Raw genomic sequence first — 8292 nt, forward strand, 5'->3', positions numbered from 1 at the left:
AGGGTTAGGGGCCCACGCGTATGGCATCTAGAGCTAGGGTTAGGGGCCCCACAGGTAGGGACCCTGGACTCTGGGTGAGGGGCCCCAGGGGTTGGGCTCATGGTGTTAGGGTTAGGGGTCCTAGGGTTGGGCCCCTGGAGCTAGGGTTAGCAATCTTATTGGTGGGGAGCCTGGAGCTAGGGTGAGGTGCCCTACGGTTAGGTCACCTGGATCTAAGTTTAGGGGTCCAATGGGTAGTGCCTTTGGATCTAGGGTTAGGGGCCCCATTTGTAGCGCACCTGCAGCTAGGGTTATGCGCCCCACGGGTAGGGCCCCTGGAGCTAGGTTTGGGGGTCCCACTGGTAAGGACTCTGTAGCTAGGGTTAGATCCCCATGGGTTCGGCCCCTGGAGCTCGGGTTAGAAGCCATAGGGATGGAGCCCTTGGAGCTAGGGTTAGGGGTACTAGGGGTCAGGCACCTGGAGCTAGGGTTAGGGGACACAGGGGTAAGGCCCTTATAGCTAGGGTTAGTGGTCGCATGGGTAGGGCCTCTGGAGCTAGGTTTAGGGGCCCCACAGGAAGGGACCCTAGAGTTTGGGTTTGGGGCCCCAGGGCTGGGGCTCATGGTGCTAGGGTTAGGGGTTCTAGGGGTGGGCCCTGGACCTAGGAATGGGGTCCTAGTGGTGGGGTGCCTGGAGCTACGGTTAGGGGCCCCAGGGGTAGAGTCCATGGACCTAGGCTTAGGGGTCCCACGGGTTGGGACACTGGAGCTAGGGACAGGGGCCCCATGGGTAGGGCCTCTGAAAATTGGGTTAGTGGTTCCATGCGTAGAGCCCCTGTAGCTAGCGTTAGTGGACGCATGGCTAAGGCCCTTGGAGTTAGGATTTGGGGCCCCAGGGACTTGGCCCTTGAGCTAGGGTTAGTGTTCGCGTGGGTGGGGCCCCTGGAACTAGTGTTTGGGTTTCCAAGGGGGTGGGGTCTATGGAGCTAGGGCTAAGGACCCCATGGGTAAGGCTTCTTTAGCTAAGGTAAGGGCCCTATGGGCAGGGTGCCTGGAGCAAGAGTTAGGGGGCCCACGGGTTGGGCCCTTCGAATTAGGGTTAGGAGCCCCAGGTATGGGGCCCCTGGAGCTAGGGTTAGGGGATGCAGGGGTGGGGTCCCTGGAGCTTGGGTTAGGGGCCCCACGGAGAGGGCCCCTGTAGATAGGGGTAGTGGCGCAAGGGGTAGGGCCCCTGGATCTTTGGTAACGGACCCAAGGGGTAGGGCCCCGGAAGCTGAGGTTAGGGGTCCCATAGGTAGGGCCATTGGAACTAGAATTATGATTCCCACACGTAGGGCCCCTGGAGCTAGGGTTAGGGTTCCCAGGGGTGGGGCCTCTGGACCTAGTGTTAGGGGCACAACGAGGACGGCCCCTGTAGCTAGGGTAAGGTCCCACGGGTAGATCCCTTGGAGCTAGGGTTAGGGGAACCACGGGTAGGTCCCCTGGAGCTAGGGGAAGAAGCCCCACGAGTAGGGCCCCTAGAGCTGAGTTAGGGAAACCAGGGATGGGGCCCCTGGAGGTAGGGTTAGGGCCCCAAAGGTTAGAGCTCCTGGAGTTTCCATTAGGGGTCCCATGGGTAGGATCCCTGGAGCTAGGGTTAGGAGCCCTAGGAGTAGATCCTCTGGAGCTGGGGATATGAGCCTCAGTGGTAGAGCCCCTGGAGCTAGGGTTAGGGGTCTCACGGGTAAGGCCTCTGGAAGTAGGGTTAGGGGCCCACAGGTAGGAGCCCTGCAGTTAGGGTTAGGGGCCCCACGGGTTGGGCCCCTGGAGCTTGAGTTAGGGGCCCCAGTGGTAGGGCCCCCAGAGCAAGTGTTAGAGACCTTACGGTTAAGGCCCCTGGAGCTAGGGTTAGGGGCCTCACGGGTAGGGTCTAATGAGTTAGGGTTAGCGGCCCAATGGGTAGGGCCCCGGGAGCTAGGGTTAGGATCCCAATGGGTAGGGCCCCTGGAGCTATAGTTTGGGGCCCTACGAGCAGGGTCCCTAAAGCTAGGGTTAGGGGCCCCAGGGATGGGGCACCTGGAGCTAGGGTGAGGTTTCCCAAGGGTAAAGACCCTGGAGTTAGAGATAGAGGCCCCATGGGTAGGGCCCCTGGAGCTAGGTTTCGGGGTGCCATGGGTATGAACTCTGTAGCTAGGGTTAGGGGTCCCATGGCCTGGGCCCATGAAGCTACGGTTAGAGGCTGCAGGGATGGGGCCCGTGGAGTTAGGGTTAGGGGTACCAGGGGTCGGGTCCCTGGAGCTAGGGTTAGGGGCCCACGCGTATGGCATCTGGAGCTAGGGTTAGGGGACCCACAGGTAGGGACCCTGGACTCTGGGTGAGGGGCCCCAGGGGTGGGGCTCATGGTGCTAGGGTTAGGGGTCCTAGGGTTGGGCCCCTGGAGCTAGGGTTAGCGATCTTATTGGTGGGGAGCCTGGAGCTAGGGTGAGGCGCCCTACGGTTAGGTCACCTGGATCTAAGTTTAGGGGTCCCATGGGTAGTGCCTCTGGATCTTGGGTTAGGGGCCCCATGGGTAGCGCACCTGCAGCTAGGGTTATGGGCCACACGGGTAGGGCCCCTGGAGCTAGGTTTGGGGGTCCCACGGGTAAGGACTCTGTAGCTAGGGTTAGATCCCCATGGGTTCGGCCCCTGGAGCTCGGGTTAGAAGCCATAGGGATGGAGCCCTTGGAGCTAGGGTTAGGGGTAATGGGGGTCAGGCCCCTGGAGCTAGGGTTAGGGGCCCACGCATATGGCATCTGGAGCTAGGGTTAGGGGACACAGGGGTAAGGCCCTTATAGCTAGGGTTAGTGGTCGCATGGGTAGGGCCTCTGGAGCTAGGGTTAAGGGCACCACAGGAAGGGACCCTAGAGTTTGGGTTAGGGACCCAAGGGCTGGGGCTCATGGTGCTAGGGTTAGGGGTCCTAGGGGTGGGCCCTGGACCTAGGGATAGGAGTCCTAGTGGTGGGGTGCCTGGAGCTACGGTTAGGGGCCCAAGGGGTAGAGCCCATGGACCTAGGGTTAGGGGTCCCATGGGTTGGGACACTGGATCTAGGGACAGAGGCCCCATTGGTAGGTCTCCTGGAAATTGGGTTAGTGGTTCCACGCGTAGAGCCTCTGTAGCTAGCGTTAGCGGGCGCATGACTAAGGCCCTTGGAGATAGGATTTGGGGCCCCAGGGACTTGACCCTTGAGCTAGGGCTAGTTTTCGCGTCGGTGGGGCCCCTGGAGCTAGTGTTTGGGTTTCCAGGGGTTGAGGTCTCTGGAGCTAGGGCTAAGGACCCCACGGGTAGGGCCTCTTTTGCTAAGGTAAGGGCCCTATGGGCTGGGTGCCTGGAGCAAGTGTTAGGGACCCCATGGGTAAGGCCCTTGGAACTAGGGTTAGGAGCCCGAGGTATGGGGCCCCTGAAGCTAGGGTTAGGGGATGCAGGGGTCGGGTCCCTGGAGCTTGGGTTAGGGGCTCCACGGAGAGGACCCCTGTAGATAGGGGTAGTGGCGCAAGGGGTAGGGCCACTGGATCTTTGGTAACGGACCCAAGGGCTAGGGCTCCGGAAGTTAAGGTTAGGGTCCCATAGGTAGGGCCATTGGAGCTTGGATTATGATTCCCACATGTAGGGTCCCTGGAGCTAGGGTTAGTGTTCCCAGGTGTGGGGCCTCTGGACCTAGTGTTAGGGGCACCACGAGGACGGCCCCTGGAGCTAGGGTAAGGTCCCACGGGTAGAGCCCTTGGAGCTAGGGTTAGGGGAACCATGGGTAGGGCCCCTGGAGCTAGGGGAAGAAGCCCCACGAGTAGGGCCCCTAGAGCTGGGTTAGGGAAACCAGGGATGGGGCCCCTGGAGGTAGGGTTAGGACCTCAAGAGTTAGAGCCCCTGGAATTTCCATTAGGGGTCCCATGGGTAGGATCCTTGGAGCTTGGGTTAGGAGCCCTAGGAGTAGATCCTCTGGAGCTGGGGATATGAGCCTCAGTGGTAGGGCCCCTGGAGCTAGGGTTAGGGGTCTCACGGGTAAGGCCTCTGGAACTAGGGTTAGGGGCTCACAGGTAGGAGCCCTGCAGTTAAGGTTAGGGGACCCACTGGTAGGGCCCCTGGAGCTAGGGTTAGGAGTCTCACGGGTAAGGCCTCTGGAACTAGGGTTAGGGGCCCACAGGTGGAGGCCCTGCAGTTAGGGTTAGGGGTCCCACTGGTAGGGCCCCTGCAGCGAGGGTTAGGGGCCCCACGGGTTGGGCCCCTGGAGCTAGAGTTAGGGGCCCCAGGGAAGGAGTCCCTGGAGCTAGGGTTAGGGGCCCCAGTGGTAGGGCCCCCGGAGCAATTGTTAGAGACCTTATGGTTAGGGCCCCTGGAGCTAGGGTTAGGGGCCTCACAGGTAGGGTCTAAGGAGTTAGGGTTAGCAGCCCAATGGGTAGGGTCCCGGTAGCTAGGGTTAGGGGCCCCAGGGGTAGAGCCCTATAGCTGGGTTGAGAGGTTTATTTAAAGTAGACATACATCTTTTAAGATCTGCTTCAGAAATGCTAATGTTGATATAAGCAAGAGTCTCCATAGTGTTCCCCTGGTCATCTTTCCTGATAACAATTTCCGTATCTGTAACATTTCCAAACTTGCTGAATCTTTCCTGCAGTTCAGCCTCAGATACTGTACGGCCAAGTCCTCCAACATATAAACGTTTTAAAACTTGTTTTTTCTCCATAATAAAAAGTCAGGCTGTTTCATTTAGGATGTATGTTTTATCCTTCGCACATGTCCAGCCAGGAAAGGGTAAGGTCTCTGGAGCTAGGATTAGGATCCCAATGGGTAAGGCCCCTGGAGCTATAGTTTGGGGCCCTACGAGCAGGGTCCCTAAAGCTAGGGTTAGGGGCCCCAGGGATGGGGCACCTGGAGCTAAGTTTAGGGGCACCATGGGTATGACCCCTGCAGCTAGCGTTAGGGCCCTAAGCGGCAGGACCCCTGAAGTTTGGGTTAGGGGTCCCACATGAAGGGCCTCTAGAGATAGCGTTAGTGGCCTGACTGCTAGGGCCCCTGCAGCTAAAGATAGGGGCCCCAGGTTGAAGGGCCCCTGAACTTAGGGATAGGGGCCCTACGGGTAAGGCCCCTGGAGTTAGGGTTAGGGGCCGCACAGTTAGGGCCTCTGGAGCTACGGTTAGGGGCTTCACATGTAAGGCCCCTGGAGCTAGGTTTACGGGTCCCATGGGTAGGGCCCCTGGAGCTAGGGTTAGTGGCCCCAGCTATGGGGCACTTGGAGTTACTGTTAGGGGCTCCACGAATGGGACCCCTGGATTTAGGATTAGGGACCCCATGGGTATGGCCCCTGGAGCTAGCGTTAGGGGCCCCAGGTGTAGTGTACCTGGAGCTAGGGTTAGGGGTCCCACGTGTAGGGCCTCTGGAGCTATGGTTTGGGACCCCTTGGGCAGTGTCCTTATAGCTAGGGTTAGGTGCCCCAGGGATGTGGCCCATGGAGCAAAGGTTAGTTGTCCCAAGGGTGGGGCCCCGGGAGCTAGGGTTAGAGATCTCACGCTTAAGGCCTCTGGAGCTAGGATTAGGGGCCCACTCGTAGGGTCCCTGAAACAAGGTCTATGGGCCAACAGGTTGGGCACCTGGAGCTATTGTTCGGGGCCCCAGGGATGGAGCCTCTGGAGCTTGGGTTAGGGGCCCATGGGTATGGCAACTGGAGCTAGAGTAAGGGGCACAGGGGTAGGGCCCCTGGAGCCAGGGTTAGGGGCCCCACGGGTAGGGACCCTGGTGGAGTAGGGACTATCTGTGTGGGAGATGGGAGAGCAGGGGGTGACGTAAGGTGAGGGACAGGACCTAAGCCTGTAACTCCAGCTAGGCAGAGGGGAGGGGTCAGCACCTTTGCCTGGGAAGCTGGACACAGGAAGGGGCCGGCTGGAGGGAGTTAGTTCAGTTTTGGTTTGGAGCTGGGTTATTGGAATTCAGGGATTCCCAAACTGGGAACTAAGCTTTCTGAACCCCCAGAAGGACTCGATCGAGAGGTCCTGGTTGTGCCCAAAAGCTCTGCTGTATCCTTCGTTCCTGTTGGCCAAAAAAACCTTTTGTTTTACTGGCCGACTGAGTCACTGTGTGTCCCAGGAAGAGGGGTGCAGGACCGGATTCCCCCACACTCCGTGACATAAATATCTGTGCCCCCCACTAACCCCCTAAGCCCCTCTGGGACCCCTGCAGCCTGGACGTAGGTATCTGTGCCCCCCACGAACCCCCTAAGCCTCCCAGGGACCCCTTCAGCCTGCATGTAGGTGGAACCCTTCTGCCAGGCTGAATTGATAGCAGGAAGGACTGGGTTCAATACATAGGGGTCCCTTCCCTACTACGTAATGCAAACCAGCTCGAGCCCCCACCCAGTGACATGGGAAAATTTTACATACACACCCATAGGTGCCTCAAAGAGGCGATACTTCCCCTCTCGCAAGCACAGAGTCTAGGTGTAGCAGAAAATGTTTAATAACGTGAGATACAAAACATAGCATTAAATTTGGAAAACACCTCAATTAGGCCGTGTCCTTTTCCCTGGGCTCTTGAGTCTAGCAATCCCCAAATCACCCCAAGACTCCAAAGTCCAATACCTCAAATGTTTCAAGAGTCCAGCAACCCCAAAATCACGCACAGTTGCGCAACCCCAGAGTTCAAGAGTTTATCTTCAGGGTTTTTCCCCCTGCCAGCCTGGGTAGAAAGGAGCACTTTACGTGGTCCACTGCTGACTGCCCTGCCTCTCTGTGGGATTCTGCTTCTGCCTTCCCCATGAACTGCTCAGCTCGGTCCACCAGCTACTCTGTTCTGCCAGCCGACCGGTGATCTGCTCTAGCTGTCCTAAAAAACTACTCAGCTCACCTCACTCCGTGGGCTATTTCAACCATCCCACAAACTATTTTTCTCTGTCAGCTGCGCTGCTCAACAATATAACTTCAGACTCTCTTACCAGCTAACAAAACTCTTTAGTGATTTCAGTTAAAAAACCTAGAACTTCAATTGTTAAAAGAACCAAATTTCAGCTTTACTCTTCAACTGCTAAAAGGAAAAAAAGAGCAATTCCTGTTTTTGGTTCACCCAAGGAGCTCACTCCCTTGTCTAGCGAGTGCCACTCAAGTGATGGTGAGAATCCCTGTCTCAAAGCAGTTTCACAGTTCCTCATCCACACAATCAGGGTGACAACACTCCACATCTCATGCCCCAACAACAAATAAACTGGGGATACCACAGCTGCCAAAGCAGCCATCCCAGGCTGTCGTTGCCATGTCAGGAGAGGTGGGTGTGACTATGCAAACACGATCAGTCCCTGAAATACTTTTCTACACTCTCCATAATTCACCACCAGATGTCAAGGTAGAGTTCATCCTGCTTCTGCTTACATAGGTATCTGTGCTCCCCACAACCCCCTAATCCCACCGGGACCCATCTAGCCTGGATAAAGGTATCTGTGCTCCCCACAAACCTCTAAGCCCTCCAGGGAACCCGCAAGCCCAGATGTAGGCATCTGTACGTCCCACAAACCCTCTAATACCCACAGGACCCCTCCAGCCTGTAGGTAGGTATCTGTGACCCACAGAGCCACACAAAGACCCTCAGGACCCCTACAGCATGGATGTTTGTATCTGTGACCCCCACAAAGCGCCTAAGCTACACAGGGACCCCTACAATCGGAATGTAGGTATCTGTTCCCTCCAAAACACCTAATCCTCCCCGAGACCCCTCCAGCCTAGACATAGGTATCTTGGACCCCACAACCCTCCTAAGACCTCCGAAACCCCTTCAGCCTAGACGCAGGTATCTGTGCCCCTCACAAACTCCCTAGGCCACGATGGGACCCCTCCAGCCTCGACATAGTTATCTGATCTCCCGCCACCCCCCCTAAGGCCCCCAGGACCCCTCTTGCCTGGATGAAGGTATCTGTGCCCCACACAAACCCCTAAGCCCCCCCAACATCCCTATAGCCTGGAAGTAGGTATCTGTGCACCCTCACAAACCCACTGATCCTCCCAGCGACCCTAAAGCATGGACATAGGTATCTGTACCCCAAAATCCCCCAAGGAAACCCTGGAACCCCTACAGCCTCGAAATAGGTATCTGTGCCCCCCCACAACTCTCAAATACCCCCACAACCCCTCCAGCCTGGAAGTAGATGTTTGTGACCTCCAGGAACCCCCTAAGCCCTCACCAGGGCTTCTCCAGCCTGGACATAGGTATCTCTGCCTCCCACAAGCCCTCTAAGACCCATAGGTCCCCCACCAGCCTGGTTGTAGCTATGTGTATGCCACACAAACCCCTAAGCTCCCCAGGGCCCCCTCCAACCAGGAGAT

Source organism: Gopherus flavomarginatus, chromosome 5 (assembly GCF_025201925.1).
Source record: "Gopherus flavomarginatus isolate rGopFla2 chromosome 5, rGopFla2.mat.asm, whole genome shotgun sequence".
NCBI lineage: Eukaryota > Metazoa > Chordata > Testudines > Testudinidae > Gopherus > Gopherus flavomarginatus.